The following is a 17,104-nucleotide window of genomic DNA, read 5'->3' as shown; positions in this document are numbered from 1 at the left end:
CATACCTGATCCCTGGATTGAGTAGTGCCAGGGCAAGGTCAGGAGAAGGCAGCTCTGAGCATCAGGTCTTCTTTGCTCAGGTCCCAGGAGCTGGGACCTCTATATTTCCCTCTACTATGTGACCTTGCATGAACATCCTCTTATAATCACTGGTCCTGACAGAATGTAAACTGAGGCAGGGAGCCTTGAAGAGCAAGTAAACCCTCAAGTCTCAGGCAGCCCGGTGTTTATGATTTAAGAGCTCAGTTCAAAGACATCATACAAGGAAGCATTGGCTCTGCTGGGCTCTGCGGGGGCGGGGACGACGACAACATCTGTCTCTAAAATCCTGTAGTAGGGTTTTCCTCCTTCTGTATGCTGGGGAGAGGATGGGGAAAAATGTGAAGCCAGGGGCAATTATAGGGCATAAGCTATAGGGAGGCAGAGCATCAATCAGCAAGGGGGTGGGGTGGTATTTGAAAAACTTCAAGTGTCTGGATGCAAGAAGAGGGAAAAGGAGCAGAATACGGGCAGCACATTATGTTGCTGTGGGGCTCACTATGTACTGGTAAACTTCATTTGTTTCAAAGTGAGCTTTGAGCCGGCTGTGGTGACACAAGCCTCTAATCCCAGTATTCAGGAGCTAGATCTCTTGTGAGTTTGAGCTCGAGGCCAGCCTGGTCTACAAAGTGAGTTCCAGGACAGCTAGGGGCTGTCATACAAAGAAACCCTATCCTGAAAAACAAAAACACAACGACATTCATCTGAACATCTAGGTAGGCTAATTTTATGTGTTTTACAGATGTGACAGGGCTCAGAGAGGCGACACGTGGCTAGGAAAATTTCAGAACCAGCTGTAAACCTGGTGACATTTTCCAGTTACTCCCACACTCCAAGACCACCGTAGGTCTCCAGACTGGCAGACAAGTCTAGTAAGATTGCAGACTGCGCCCTGCGGCGGTGCTGCTGAAGAACAGGCACGGTGGCGGTGGCGGTAGTGGTGTCAGGGTGTCAGGGTACCTCACTTCCTTCCCTTCCCTTCCCAAGCTGGGGGCTGCTGTGGCTCCCTGGGTTTCGCGGAGAGGGGAACTGTGGTGCAAGGGAGAGAGGAAGACAAGTGGGGCCCACACAGACGGCCAAGGAGAAGGAGGGAGAGCAGGAGGAGCCAGGTGCGGCTTTCACCCCAAGCCCCTTTGGACAGAAGCCCCTTCCCTCTTTCCCGCACCGTCCATGAGAAACCACGGTGCGGGACGGAAGGTGGGGGGCGGCGGAGGCGCGGGCGCGGTGAGGACTCAGCGCCCGCCTTGCTTTTTCTTGGGGCGGCCGCGCTGCACCGCCTCCGGAGCCTCCGGAGCCTCCGGGCTGTCCCCGCCGTTGCCACTGTCGCCGCCGGCCGGTCGGTGCACCACGCGCCGTGCCACCCGGTATTCGGGCTCGCCCACGCGCGGCGCGGCCCGCACGAGGAACTGGCCGCCGCGCCGGGTGACGCGCACGTCGGTGCGCGGGTAGGTGCCGTACACGCGCCGCAAGTGGCGGCGCACCGCGTCCGGCGGCAGGGGGGGGCCCCGCGCGCGCCCCGAGCGCAGCTGCAGGGCTGCCCTCGGGGTGCCCGGCTGCGGCGGCGGCGCGCGCTACACGGGCGGCGCGGCGGCCGAGGACGAGGAGCCGAGGGTCCCGGCACCGGCACCCGGCGGCCGCAAGGGCCACCAGGGCGGCGGGACGGCCGGGGCCGCGCTCGCACCGTGGAAGAAGTGGAATTCGCGCGGCGCCGCGCTCAGCCCGGCCGGCCGGCTGCAGAAGCTGTGGGTCTGGATGGGCGGCAGCAGCAGAGGGGCGGGCAGGCAGGTGTAGGTGAGGGGCTGCAGCCGAGGCCACACGCCCTCCCCCGGGGGCAGGCAGACGTAGGCGTACATGGCCTGAACCTCAGGCGGCGAGCATTTTTACAGGATCCAGACCTGCGGTGGATGGGTGGATAGATACTTAGTTCTTAACCACCACATGCTGTGCGCCCCTGGCCCTGGTTCATGGCCTGGGTCTTGCGTTACTGTCTGATGGCTTTGAGAAAACTTTCCTGAGTCTGGCTCAGCTCTCCACCTCCTCATCTGTTATTTCAGGGCTGGGGATGTAGGTCTGTTAATAGAGTGCTTAACATGCACAAAGCTGTGGTGATATCTTGCTTATACAAATAAAGCCTGTCGCCGGGCGGGCGTTGGTGGCGCACGCCTTTAATCCCAGCACATGGGAGGCAGAGGCAGGCGGATCGCTGTGAGTTCAAGACCAGCCTGGTGTACAAGAGCTAGTTCCAGGACAGCCTCCAAAGCTACACAGAGAAACCCTGTCTCCAAAACAAAACAAACAAACAAACAAAACAAAGCCTGTCTGGGGTCAGAGAACGGAGCTTGCCACCAGCTATTGTACAAGCAAGATATCACCACCCAAAGCCCAGGGTTCCATCCCACCACATACTAGAGTACAGGCAGGAAGACCAGGAATTCAGGGTCGTAGTGTTTGAGAAGTCTAGGCTACAAGAGACCCTGTCTCAAACCCTGTCTCAAGCAAACAACCCCTCTGGCCTTTTGAGTCCTCAGCCCCTGATATGATTTCCCCTTTAACTTGCCTCTTTCAGTGGGTTATTCTCCAGAGCCAGAACAGTCCAGCTTCTCTGCACCGCTTTTCAGTCCTGTTTCCTTCCATGCCTGCAGCAGCCACACCTCTTTGTTACTAGGCAAAGAGAAACACCTTGAGGTGGCTAGGAGCCAGCCAAGTCTGCAGACCGAGAAGAAACCTAGTGACCCCAAGCTCACAGCAATGGCCTTAGCTCACAGACACACTCCTCAGAGCATTGAGTACTTCCACCTTCCCCCTTTTATTTATGTTATGTGCATTGGTGTGAAGGTGTCAGATCCCCTGGAACTGGAGTTACAGACACTTGTGAGCTGCCATGTGGGTGCTGGGAATTGAACCTGGCTCCTCTGGAAGAGCAGGCAGTGCTCTTAACCTTTGAGCCATCTCTCCAGTCCCCACTTCCTGTAGGGAGTAAGAGACCTGCTCCAGCCCCTACCCAGGGTTCTAAAGGTGAAATATTTCTCAGGAGCGAAGGAGGGGGTGAAAGATTTCTATAGTAACTTCACACACACTCTGAGGGTCCTGCTCTTTATTTCCTGTGCTCTTTATTGTTCTATTTCTACTCTAATCCTGTCCTGCTTCTAACTTCTCCATGCTTCTTCTGTTCTAAAAACTCTTCTCCTTCAGGACCCTTGAGGTGATAAGGAAGTTTCTCTCGCTGGTCTACAGCACATACCTAGAGGAAGTGATAAGGAACTGAGCTGTTTACCATAACAACACAAGGGTCCAAGGCCACAGGAGCAAAACCATGACCAGACAGGAGAGGGGACAGTGCCCAATGACAACTCTAAGACACAGATCTTTTGTTAGTAGACTGGCAAATGAAGAATAGGCATGCTTTAAGGTTAATGTGAGGACTTTCCTATCTGCTGGCAGAGAGAATCCAGGACCCTCTTGTTCTCCAGCTCTGAGGGCTATGGCTCAACAACTTTACTCATGCCGTAATTTTTGTCCTTGGGCATCTGTGAATGTTTTAATTGAGGTCTCTTTGCCCGGACACTAACACTGACCAACTGTCTGCCAAGGAAGATACCTGCAGGGGACAGGCTTCTAAGTTTATACGAAGACCTAGTTGAGAGAGTAAGACTTTTTTGCCAGAATCACACATTGCTGGAGGGAGTCATCCAATATTCCAATGCATAGGGGAAATGTGCCCAGTAATTGGTTAATACACTGCTGGGGTTTATGGGATGAATCCCACCATAGAAAGGGAGTGCTGTGATTCACAGGGAGTTAACGGTAAGGACCGTGACTATTCATAAAGCAAATACTCCCACTGCCCTGTGTGTGGGCCTCCTCCATCGGATGATCCTGGTGGGTTAGCTCTGTGATTTTGTTAGCTGAGCTCTCGCTGCATAATTCTGTAGTCCGTAGCAACTTCCATCCCTTTATAATAAAGTCCGGCACCTACATGGTGGTTAACAGCCACCTGCAACTCCAGGTTTAGGGCATCTGGCCTCTAAGGATTCCTACATGTATTTATTGCACAGATTCTTGCAAGCAAACTTACAAATAAAATGATAAATTTTAAGAGAGTGTTCTGATTTACATATGAACCCAGTGTAACTATCAGGACTTCAAACATTGAAGAGGGAGGCCAGAGTCATACTGATGCCATGGTCAGAGAAGACTTTATCCACGAGAAAGGGTGACACAAGAGATTCGACTCCAAAAGCCTGCAGAATGGAACAGAGACGAGCCAACACCTTTCTTTTAGTCACTGGGACCCATTTCAGACTTTCAACTTTCGTAGTTGTTACATTTGTCTTGTTCTAAGCCATTTCATTTTCAGTTTCTCACAACACCAAAAGGACTCCTATTTATATAACTTATAATATATCTTTGTCCCCCTGCAACAAGCACCTGAGGACTATCCAGGGTTACCCATGGGTGGATCTCACCACAGCCTAGATGTGAGTGACAGGTCACATGGATGGGTCAGCTTTTCTACCTGTTTGTGCTTCCTCAGGGATATCTCGTCTCACCTGGTTGGTGAACGGATACATGTCAGCAAGCTCAAGCTGAGGCTGAGAAGGGAAGAACCTGCATTTTGTTATTGGTGCCTGCATCCTTACCTGCGTGCTTTGCTGGGCTGGGAGTGTTTAGGCACAATGAGGGGATTAGGGATCAAGCTGTAAGTCAGTGTTTATTCACCCCAATTCTCATATTTGGGGAATGCTACACTTTCTTATCTTAAAAATATTTATCCATTTGGGGCTGGAGAGATGACATAGAGGTTAAGAGCACTGACTGCTCTTCCAGAGGTCCTGAGTTCAATTCCCAGCACCCACATGGTGGCTCACAACCACCTGTAGTGACATCTGATGCCCTCTTCTGACCTGCAGGAATATATGTAGACAGAACACTGTATACATAATAAATAAATCTTTTAAAATATTCATTTAATTTTATACATGTGTGTGTGCCTGAGTATATGTCTGTGTATCATGTGTATGCAAGAGCCCATGGAGGGCTGAAGAAGGGCTGGAGTTACTATGGATGGTTGTAAGCTGTCATGTAGGTTCTGGGAACTGAATAGGCAGTGCTCTTAATCTCTGAGCTATCTCTCCAGCCCCTTTCCCCCTTTTTGCAGCAGGTTCCAGCTGTGCAATTCTGGTTAGCCCAGGGGCTCAGTCACTGAATGTGGAGTCAGAAGAAATGAAGGCAAGAGGCAGAAAGAACTTGCATTTTGATTATGGTAAATGAGTCATGGTGGTACAGTTAACCCAGACCAATAAACTCCTTTTTTGTTTAAGCTGGTTTGAATGTTGCATCATGTTCTCTCTCCCCAACCCGGTGATACACACTTGGTATTTCCTCTCAGCATCTTGTGAGGCATTTGGAAATATAGCTTCCTTAGTAGATTTTGGTCAGGGAACCTTGTGATCCAAGCCTCACTGATGAGCAAAGTAGAAGCCCTGAGAAAAAATGCCCTAAGAAACAAGAATGAAGAGCTCTTAGACAACGGAACATGGTAGAGCCTAGAACAAGGAGGGGGAAGGCCTGGGAGAGAATCTCAAGGATGCTTCTGTGTGCTCCAGGAATGAAGGAGTCTGGCAGAGGATTTTGCCTCCAGCGTCATAGCAACTTATAGCATTGCCACATTGCCTCCATCATCCAGATGCTGAGGGGCCCCGAGTGTAACCATGGGACAGAAAGCCCATCAGGAAGGGCCCATGGTCTTTCCTGTTGGGTCACTTTTCAAAGCTGTTCTTGAGAGCCCTCCCCACTCCACCATTTTATTCCCAAGGATGATTAAGGAAAGACTCAAGGTTTGCTTTGAAGTGAAAGTTTACACTGTCCAGACATAGGAAGTCAGGAAAAAAACCTGTAACATTTACAATGGGTCAAACGCTAGATTTTGGTCCTCTTCTGACAACCAGGAAAACGTCCATGGAGATAAGGGGTAAGAATGGGAGAGAAATGATCATTCTCTGATGAGGAGAGCACTTTGGAGCAGCAAGGGTTTTAGCAACTTTAAATTTAGAAGGGATAAATGTGTGTGGCTTAGGCAAGGTGAATAGATTGAACTTGACTTGACTGCAGCCATCTTGAATTGTAGCTGTGATGATTGTCCTGCAAAGATTTTCCTGAATCGTTTTCCAGCATGCAACACACCACACACACACACACACACACTCACACACACACACACACACACACACACACACGCAAAACAAAATAAAACAAAACACAGAGACAGATATTGGGGTTCAAACTAAAGATCAGAGAAGCAAAGCAGCCAACCACTAGAGAACTCTTATCTCTACCAAGCCTGGGGCGATCCTGTGTCCACAAATCCTCAGCATGGCCCTGCTCCTGTTTTATATACCTCTCTAGTGCTGGGATTACAGGCATGGGATCCCAAGTGCTGAGATCACCTTTGTGTGAGCTGTTTCTCTTTTTAGACTGATTCACTCTCATATAGGCCAAGGTGACCTTAAGCTCACAGAGATCCATCTGCTTTAGTCTCCTGAATCCTGGAATTAAAGGCATGCACCATCACCACTGCCCAGCTTCTATGGCTAACTAGTGTGGCTGCTGGGATTAAAGGTGTGTACCACCACTACCTGGCCTCTATGGCTGTGATTAGCTTTGCATTCTGATCTCCAGGCAAGCTTCATTTGATCATAAACAATACCACACCAGCACATTAGAAACAGATGAACCATTAGAATGGCATGCCGAGCTTTACAAGCAGACCTTGGTGCCAGCAGTGTGCTGGACTCTGACACTAGCTGAAGATAAAGTGGGGGTGGGGGTGGGGGTGGTAGTGCTGGAGAATCGGCTCAGTGGTTTAAAAAAAACATTTGCTCTGGTAAAGGACACAAGTCCAACTTCTAACACCAACATGGTGGCTCACAACTGTCTGTAACTGCAGTCCCAAGAGATCTGACACTCCGTTCTGTCTTCTATGGGCATTAGACATGAACATAGGACACAAACATACATGCAAGTAAAACATTCATACAATAATAAATCGAAAGAAATATTTTTAAAGATAGATCTGGGCATGGTGGTACATGCCTTTAACCCCAGAACTCTGCGGGCAGAGGCAGGCAGATCTCTGAATTCAAGACCAGCAAGGTTGGTGATGGAGAGATGACTCAGAGGTTAAGAGCATTGATTGTTCTTCCAGAGGTCCTGAGTTCAATTCTCAGCAACCACATGGTAGCTCACAACCATCTATAATGAGATCTGGTGCCCTCTTCTGGTCTGCAGCCTTATATGCGGGCAGGACATTCTATATGAAATAAAATAAATAAATAAATAAATAAATAAATAAATAAATAAACCAGCCAGGTTTTCAGAGCAAGGTCCAGGAAAGCTAAGGCTACAAAGAGAAACCCTGTCTCAAAGAAAAAAAGGGGGGGTATATAAAGCAGGGACTGTTATAGAATATTATTTTAAGGTGTGTTATATTTCTTTATGCTCTGGAACATTTGTTTAATGATGTAAAGATGTGTTGCTTTTGTTTATACTTTATTTGTTTAACTCTCTGAAGCTATGATTCTTTGTCTGTCTAAAACACCCAATGTTCTAATAAAGAGTTTAACGGTCAATAGCAAGGCAAGAGAAAGGATAGGCAGGGCTAGCAGGCAGAGAAAATAAATTGAAGGAGAAAGAAGGGGGAGAAGAACAAAAGAGCAGAAGGAAGGAGCAGACAACAAGGAGAGGAGGAGTCTAGGCCCGCCACCTAGCCCCCCAGCCCCCCAGCCAGCCACGGAGTGAGAGTGAAAGTAAGGCGTACAGAAATAAGAAAAGAGAAAAGCCCAGGGGTGAAAGGTAGACGGGTTAAGTTTAGAAAAGCTGGCCAAGAAACAAGCCAAGCTAAAACCAGGCATTCATAAGTAAAAATAAAACACTGTACCATTTATTTGGGAGTTGGGTGGTTCCCCTAAAAGAGTAAACAGTAATAAAAAACACCAAAGGGCATTCTGGCTAGGATGAAGTTTCTTTTCTCCTAATGTTCAAGCCTCCCTCTGACTCACATTGGAGGGACCCAGTGGTCTTGGTGTCACCCCTATGTCAGTAGGTTCTGGAATACATTTCACTCAGCAATCCTGTGTCGTGTGTCTTTCTTCCATCAGATGGCACCTTGGATCATGTCCTTATATTCTTGGATGGTGTTTTCTAGAATGGGGGCACAGATATCCCCCTTACCCATTCCTTTCTAGAGATATCAACCTGTCCCATCCCATTGCTGGGAAGGGACCTTGTAGCCCAAATAGGAGCCTTTATTTCTTTTGCTCCCCACATCTGCTTGACCCCAGGCTCACCAGCCGTTCTGTTCCCCTTCTCCAAACCACACAATCTGACACACTTCTGCCGTTACCAACCTCTCAGGTAGATCCTCAGCTATGGGACACTGACAACCCCGCTCACCAAATATCACACCCCTCTCATCATTTGACTACAAAACCCCACCAAATATATAACCAAGGCTCAATACCCACTTTCACTCCAAAGTCTCATCTTTAACCTCCTAAGAAAGAATATTCTGAGCCCCACTTCTTCCCCTTTTAGTACCCCCATACTTGCAGTTAAAAAACCCAATAGAGCCTACCACCTGGTCCAGGATCTCCAGCTTATCAACTCAGCAGTAGTTGCCCTTCATCCTTAAACTCTCCTCTCCACCATTCCCTCAGAAACCTCTCATTGCTCTGCCAGTGACCTCAAGGATGCCTTCTTTTCTAGTCCTCTGGACCCCCAGTCACAGAATGTCTTTGCCTTTACTTGTACTGAGCCCCCCCAACCCATTTATACCTGGACAGTCCTATTTCCAAGGGAAATAACCGAACTGATAATGCAGCTAGAGTTTCGACTCTCAGGGGCCTGGGTCCCCCTCACACGCCACAAGGCACTCTCATTTTACAGCCCATGCCTCCATCACCACCTCCAGATACCCAACAAATTTTATGCTATCTGCACCAGATCTTTCACCCTAATAGTCAGGCTTTGTCCCATTTTATTTAAACTTATTTACAGCCTATCTCTGAGGATCTATCCTATCTAAAGACTATCACTGTTTCTTATAAAATTTGTCAATTCTAATTCTACCTCTACCTCTGGGCATCAGCGTCTCCCTTTCCCCACTCGTCAAGCCAGGGGCTCCCTCCCTGGATCAGACGGGCAGCTCAAGTCGACTTCTCCCACGAGCCTACATTTTAATGCTTCCGATCCCTTTTTTTTTCCTAGTGGATACTTTCTCAGGATGGGTAGAAGCTTCTCTCACCACTAATAACAGATCACAGTTTCTGACCTCCTTTTTAGGAGGATCATCTCCCGTTTCAGAGTTCCAACGTCCCTTCAATTAGATAATGACTCTGAGTTTACCTTTCAAATTCTGAAATCTTTAACCAGAGCCCTTAACATCCCATGGCATTTCCATATCCCCAGCCATCCCCAGTCTTCAGACAAAGTTAAACAAACTAATTGTTCTCTCAAAAATATCCTTATCAAACTCCCAAGAACTTCCTTCACACAGATTGGATAAAACTCCTGCCATTGGCTCTCCTGCGACTAAGAGTGCTTTCAAAGAAGCCCCCATCTCCCCTTTTGAGCTCTTGTATGGACGGTCAGTTATGCCTCCTGGCCTCGAGTCTCAGTTGTCCCCCGATCACCTTCCTGCCCCCTGTTACACTATCTTCACACTCTTCTTTGGAACTTTACCTACCATCATCTGCCTCAGCCCCATCCTAATCCCTTTCCCTCTCCAAATCAACCCAGGAGACTTAGTTCTCCTCTAGTTGGTTACAAAAAGGAGGTACTTATTCCTATAACACCTAAATCCATTTCTGAAACACCTACCCCCTATGCTTGTTTGCTCTATGATCAGACCAGAGATTACTGTGAATGCTGGCCAAAACTTATGGAGGTTGCCCTTATTGGTCCTGTAAGAGACACAACACATATTCAGGAACGCACTCTACCTTTTACGCAGAATGGGGAATTTTTTATATTCTGATTAAAGGCACATGGCACCCCAGATGGGAGACAGGGGCCATTGGTAGACTTTACTATAGCAAAGACTTTATTACAGCTGCCCATCAGGCACGCTCAAAATACAGAGGGTACACATCCCACTTTCTCAAACCCTAGGTATAGACACAGTAGAAGAAGTTGTCCAAAGCTCCTCAAAGGTTCTTACTTCCCCAATGTCACCCCTTTTTGATGATACTGATCCTGCCTCCCTGTCATACCATCTCTTGTTTCAAACTTTTTTTTTTCCTAGACAGGGTTTCTCTGTGGCTTTGGAGGCTGTCCTGGAACCAGGCTGGTCTTAGAGATCTGCCTGCCTCGACCTACCAAGTGCTGGGATTAAAGGTGTGCACCACCACTGCCTGGCTTGTTTCAAACCTTAATCTCTGTCTATCAGCTATTGAATCATGCTTTGCCTAACCACTTTGAGGAATGCTGGTTGTGTGTCCCTCCTGGGTCAAACTCACAGCCACCATTTGTGCCCTCACCCAATATCTTATCACACTTTCCTACCTTGCCACTTGTAAACTGCTCTGAGCCAAACATTACCTCGTCTCTCTCTTTAGTATCGCAGCCCACACCTTGTGGGCTGGATTCTGCAGACTGCATTAATACCACAGCGCTTAGCACCACCACACAGCCCTATGTCCAAACGTTCACGGTGCATTTCAATTCTCTGTGGGCACACTGCCCACCTGCTGTTCCTTTTCCCTAAATTAGGGGTGGTACCTGAGGAAGAGCCCTAGCCAGTTCCCATCACTGAATTTATAGCAGCACAGCCCGACATGAGCAATCCAGGTCACGCCCCTTCTGGCAGCCCTGGGCATAACTGCAGGTATAGCCACTGGGGCAGCAGGACTGACTACTTCCCTGAATATGTACCACAGGCTTTCCTCGCAACCCATCCAGGGTTTCAAACAGGTAGCTCAGACTATCCTCACCCTTCAGTGTATCCTGAATGTTGCTTCTATGTTAATCAATCAGGTATAGTAAAAGCTAAGATTCAACAGCTTCAGAGAGACCTTCAAAAACATAAGGGACAGCTTGATGCCTCTGGCCAGTGGGTCACTGATAGTCCAATATGGAACTGGATGCTACCTTTCCTAACCCCTCTTCTCTCTCTTGATCCTACTAGTGGCGTCCTGCCTTAGAAACTTGTCTAGATTTCTTCAACAACAAGTCCAAAGGGTTTCTAACCAGACTTTCAACCAGTTGCTGTTGCAGGATTACCTGTCCCTAGCTACAAAGCCAGAGAACTGCAACACCTGGACACAACAGACAAAGAAGATGAAGGTCGTCCCATGAACTTTGACAGCCCAGTTCAGCAGGAAGTAGTCCAAATGATAACGCCATCCCTTTTCCAACCCCAGTTGTTTTATTAATAAACATGCTAGAGTTAAAACCTTTCCCTTTTTTGTGTATGTGACAGGATTTTCTGTGTAACAGTACTGGAATTTGCTTTGTAGACCAAGCTGGTCTTGAACTCACAGAGACTCATCTGCCTCTGCCTCCCAAGTGCTGGGACTAAAAGCGTGCACCACCACCACCCAGCAAAACCTTTCTGTTTTATTTAGACAAAAATGGGGAAATGTGGAATAATCTCTTTGTATACTTTGAAGATGCAAAGCTTTAATAAAAAGCTGAATGCCAGGGACACAGGGCAAGCAGCATGGACATTACAAAATAAAGGTAACTGAATCATGTAAAAGAATGTAGATTTAAAGAAATGGGTTAACTTAAGTAATAAGGCATAGTTAGGAACAGCCTAATCTATCAGCTGAGCTTTCATAATTAGTATTTATATACTAAGTCTCCATGTAGTTATTTGGGAGCTGGCAGGTGGGACAGAAAAATCCACCTACAGACTTGGCTGTCCTGAAACTCACTCTATAGACCAGTCTGGCCTTGAACTCAGAGATCCACTTTCCTCTGCCTCCCTAGTGCTGGGATTAAAGGAGTAGGTCAATGACCACCTGGTGGTTATTTTAAGCTGTAAGTGGAGATAATAGCATCTACTTCCCATGTATAATTTGAGGAAAATGCATTGAAAACAGTGTACCTATTTTGCAAGGTACATAGTGAGAGGCTCAGTATTCCTTATATTTTATTTGTGTGTATCACTAGCCCTGTTTTTGTGTCTGCATAGTGTGTTCCAGGACTTTAGAGCTACATAGAGAAAACTTGTCTCATAAAACAAAAACGACAACAAAAAGAATTACAAGCCAGCACCACCAGACCACCAGGCATGGCTTTCTCCTCCTCCTCCTCTTCTTTTTCTTTCTTTTTAAAAAATTTTTCAGAACTTTATTTTCCTTCCACCCCGCCCCCCGCCCCTTCTCAGGTGTCTGCAGAGCAGCTCAGGGCCACTCAATGGTGACTCCAACCCACTCGGTGGCCTTCACTGTGGGAGCTGCTGACCAGTCCTCAGTGGCTGGCTGAGCACTGCGGTCTTCAGCAGGGGACTGCTGGATGGGCGTGGAGGGCACCTGCACACCCTTTGGCTGAGCATCGATGACCTCAGGAGCTGGAGCGGCCCATTCCCTGGAACTCCTCATGGTCACAGCCTTCTCGGCAGCAGCCAGCTGCTTCCCAATCTCCTCCTTCCCAATCTCCTCTGGTCTCTGTAGAAGTTAAGATCCGGCTTAACCTCCCTTGGGCTCTCGCGGGAGATGGAGCCACGCATGCGGTGCGCAGCATCCGCACTGGGCGCACTCCGACGCACTGGGCACGGGGTGGTAATGTCCAGAGAGCGCAGAGGAGCGTCTGTTACAGCGTGGGCAGGTTGACAGAGCTGCCTCTGTGAGGAGCTGGTGGCCGGCCCTGGGATCAGCCACCACTCGAAGCCGAAGCCGTGGCCCCCGAAGGCTGCTTGGATCTGGGTAGTGAAGGAAGGTCCCAGGTGTGAAGCGGCAGCAATTGGGGTGGCTCCCTGGCCGGTGTTCCCGGAGGAGTCCTGGAGAAGCTATGGCTTGCAGCTGTGCCATCGAGATTGCCTTTTTAATTCTTATTACTGCCACCATGCCGGCCCAGCCCCTGTGCCTGATATCCCCCGGCTCCTCCTGGGATCCGATCCCCCAAGCTCAAGCAGGGCTGCGTCCTCACAGGGTTCACAATCCAGTCTTCGATAGTCCCTGGCCGGGAACATCTATCTGCCTCAGCGGGGCCTTCAGACGGCGCTAGATGCTCGCCCTCTGAATTAGGGACAGCGAAGGGAGGGGAGCGTCCCAGGGGCAAATTGATTTGAGCTGAAATGACAGTTCTCGTGGAGGTAAAAGCAGGGCATGAGTCGGCCAGGAGTCCAGGCAACCTGGTTGCTGATGCCCATTTTCTTCTGGGTCCCTAAGGGCAAGGCCCACGACAAACATGGCAGCGCCGGCGTCAGGCGCGGTCACCTGCCCGAGCTGCGGTCGGGAGAGCGCGCAGCCAATCGCGGGGACGGGGCGGAGGGAGAGGCCCGGGAAGCCCGAGGCTGGTAGCGCGCAGGCGCACTGGCCGGCACCTGGCTCCCCGCTACCCCGGAATCCCGCATCCCGGCCAGGACCGCGGTGAGCTGCTGGCCCGCGCGCGGCCCGCCCCCGGGGCCGCTCAGATACAGACGAGAAGCCCGAAGGAGGGGCGGGGATGCATTGCGCTGTGGGAGTCACTGGGACAGTTTGCGGGGTTCCCTGCGGTGTCAGGTTGTGGACTGGGAAATTCTGGGGTCAGGTTCAAGGGGCGAGCGCAGAATCCCCGCGGAAGGGCTCTGTTGAGGTAAGGAAAGGGGGTGCAGTGTCTAGCTTGTCCCCAGAGGAATGCGAGTTCGCGGATGCGGTGGGTCAGGCCGGGGTCCACTGACTGACCTAATGGTCCTAATGACCCTGGTGGCACAGTAGAGCCACTTGGAAAGCTTGCAAAAATTATGCTGGGCATCACCTCCAGAGACCCCAGTTTAGTGGTCTGGGTGAGGCCTGAGCCTTGGTGCTGGGGAATTAATGTGGTTTTAATACGTAGTGAAAACCATTACACGTGTTTCTGAGTAAAAATCCCCTGGGTTGATTTCCAATGCCTCGGGGACTTAAGTGATTCTGTGATTCTGAGGTGAATCTGTGACACCAAAGAATTCTGTGAAGGAGGGAGAAAGTCCCTTTCACCCGAGGAGTGTCAACTTGTTAATTTGGGGGAGAGAACAGGGCCCTGAAGCAGCTCTCCCAGGGCTCTGAAGATATGGGGGGGACGGGGGACGGTGTGAAACAAGGAGGTCGAGCAAACAACCCCGTCAGCTGCTTACTGAGAAAATGGCACGCCTCATATTTGCTTTGCTATTAGGACTTCCACCTGTAAATTTGATTACCCCCTCGCCCGCACCCCCTAGGCAGGAAATAGATTTGCTTTCTCCACAGATGTGGGAATAAACTCCCATGGCTAGTTGGTGATCACGTTCAGCCTCGACCTAGTAGTTGAATACCAGTTATTTGGTAGCTTGTTCCCCCCCCCCCCACCTCCCCGGGGTCTCTACAGCCGGCGCCTTCTGAAGGCAGGGGAAGCCACACCCACCCTGCTTGTGATGGTCTTCATTCCCAGCCTGCATCCTTGGTTTCCTCCCCCAGTTCCATCAGCAACCCCTGCTTAGACTCACCAGGGGTTGCAGGGAATTGCTAGTCTTTCCTGGAGAGCTGGGTGAGAGGTTTTGCAAGTTGCTGGAGGGCTCCTAAGAGAAGTGTTTCCCTTACTCACTTGGTGCCCTCCGGCTTGATAGAATCTTGCTGGAGGCTTGGGTCTTCCAGTCCCACCGCTTTCACTGGCTGGGCCACGTTCTGCCGACATTGTTTTCTTAGCATGGTGCTGTGTCCTTGGATCAAGTGTAATAAATGTTACTCTTGGCTGTTTTCAACACTCCCCTCTGTCGTCTGTCCATCTGTGGCCTTGCTCCACAAGTTTCACTTAGAGGGACAATACGGTTTCTGGGTTGCTACTGTTTTTCCAACTCCCATAGATGATCAGAACACCGATGTGGGCTCTGGCAGTTTTCCAATGACCGCCCTTTCTAGGGCAGAGGACACCCATAGTGGCCTTTTAGGGACAATAGACTGAGCAGGTATTAATTGAGCTCTTGCTGTGTGCACAGGAGCTTGGGAGGACTGCAGTAGGGCTGGCCTAGCCTTGCTCTTAAGCCCCTCGTGGGCTGGAAGGAGGTAAGGAAACAGGCACATGAAAAGGTAGACAGTACCTGGCGGGGCCTGGAGATGAACACCTTAGCCTGGGCATGGACTGAGACCGTGTGACGTGAGATGTGTTGAGATCTGTACACAAAACCGATTTTGACCCTTGGCTCCAGCACCTTATAGGTCACCCAAGAACACTTTTTGTTGTTGTTGGTAAGAATTATTTAGCCAGGCAGGGGTGGCTCATGCCTTTAATCACAGCACTTGGGAGGCCTAAGTAGGTGGATCTCTGTGAGTTTGAGGACAGCCATGGCTGTTACACAGAGAAACCCTGTCTCAAACCGCAACCCTCCCAAATATTTAATTTTACCAGTAAGTGTGTTGCCTGAGTGTATGTGTGTGCACCATCTGCACGCAGGAACCCATGGAGGTCATAAGACAGTGGATCCCCTGAAGTGGAATTCCAGGTGGTTGTGAGGTGCCATGTGGGTGCTGGGAACTAAGCCTGGGTCTCACACAAGAACGATAATGTTCCTAGCCACCGGGCCATCCCTCGAGCACCTCAGCTTGCATTTCTATGTGGGCTCCATGGATCGAGTGCAAATCCTGGCACTTAGACAGCAAATGCCTTCACACTCTAAGCCGTAGCCCCAACTCCCGGCCGGTTCTTAAAGGCCATGAAACCTGGTAAGAGCTATTGCTTATGGAGAGTCCTCAATGTCCCAGGCTTTCTGCTTGATTCTTTCTGTTCCTTTTGCATTTAAACCCCACTTTAAGAGAGTTGGTCTTAACTTCCCCACTGGGAAGAGGGAGTAGCTGGCCCAAGGCCACCAACGAGGCTACTCCCAGGACGGGCCCCCAGCTCTTGTAAGGTGAAGTATGTAAGGGAGTGGTGAGCCTGGTTGCGGGTTACAGGTTATATGATAGGCAGCTTATGCAACTAGAGCAGTGTGGGCCCCACGCTGTCCTTGTGGGGCCCCTGTTCTCTTGTGAAGTGGATAGAGGGTTGGAGCAAGGCTGTTAGCTGGTGGGGGGGTGGAATCCGGGGAGAAGCACAGGCTAGGGAGCATCAGCACACAGTCATCCTCCCCCGTCTCCAGGGCTGGCTCAGCTGTATGGAAAGCTGCGTCTCCACCTGAGGTTTGTGGTGTGTGTGTGTGTGTGTGTGTGTGTGTGTGTGTGTGTGTGTGATCTCTGGAGTTCATTCTGGGTGCTCTTGTTTGCAGGCTTCCTCTCTGACTCCCCCCTGTGCCCAAGTTTTTCTTCTACACCCTTATTTTGGAAGGCAGCCTGAGTCCTGGATATCCCACTAACTCTGACCCAGTCCTCCCTAAGAAAAAGCTATACTTGGGAGTAGAGGCAGACAGGTCTGTGAGTTCCTGGTCTAATGTTCCACTGTCTCAAGAAAGAAAAAGCTAGTTTTTGAGTATCTGCCTTGTGCCTGGCTCAGCACTCAGGGTGTCCTGAGTATTAGTTCAATGCTTACTGTATTTTGTTAAGTCAGCTCTAATTTCCCCTGTAGTGGAATATTATTTTAAGGTGTGTTAAATTTGTTTATGCTCTGGTATATTTGTTTAATGATGCAAAGATGTGTTATTTTATATTTCATTTGTTTAACCCCGTGAAGCTGTGATTCTTTTTTTTTTAAGATTTTATTTATTTATCATGTATACAACATTCTGCTTCCATGTATATCTGCACACCAGAAGAGGGCACCAGATCTCATAACAGATGGTTGTGAGCCACCATGTGGTTGCTGGGACTTGAACTCAGGACCTCTGGAAAAGACGTCAGTGCTCTTAACCTCTGAGCCATCTCTCCAGCCCCCGGTCATTCAGCTTCTTTATTAAACCAATTAAAGCATAATTTACACAGTG

General features: G+C 49.5%; 2 pseudogenes; both read right to left on the bottom strand.

The window, feature by feature from the left end:
• Window positions 1-1,271: 1,271 nt before the first annotated feature.
• Window positions 1,272-1,892, bottom strand: LOC113834816 (annotated as a pseudogene).
• Window positions 1,893-12,443: 10,551 nt separating this feature from the next.
• Window positions 12,444-14,889, bottom strand: LOC113834841 (annotated as a pseudogene).
• Window positions 14,890-17,104: the final 2,215 nt, after the last annotated feature.

This window comes from Cricetulus griseus, chromosome 3, assembly GCF_003668045.3.
Source record: "Cricetulus griseus strain 17A/GY chromosome 3, alternate assembly CriGri-PICRH-1.0, whole genome shotgun sequence".
NCBI classification, from domain to species: domain Eukaryota; kingdom Metazoa; phylum Chordata; class Mammalia; order Rodentia; family Cricetidae; genus Cricetulus; species Cricetulus griseus.
The sequence above is the reverse complement of the archived record's forward strand: the minus strand, read 5'-3'. Positions and strand labels throughout refer to the sequence as shown.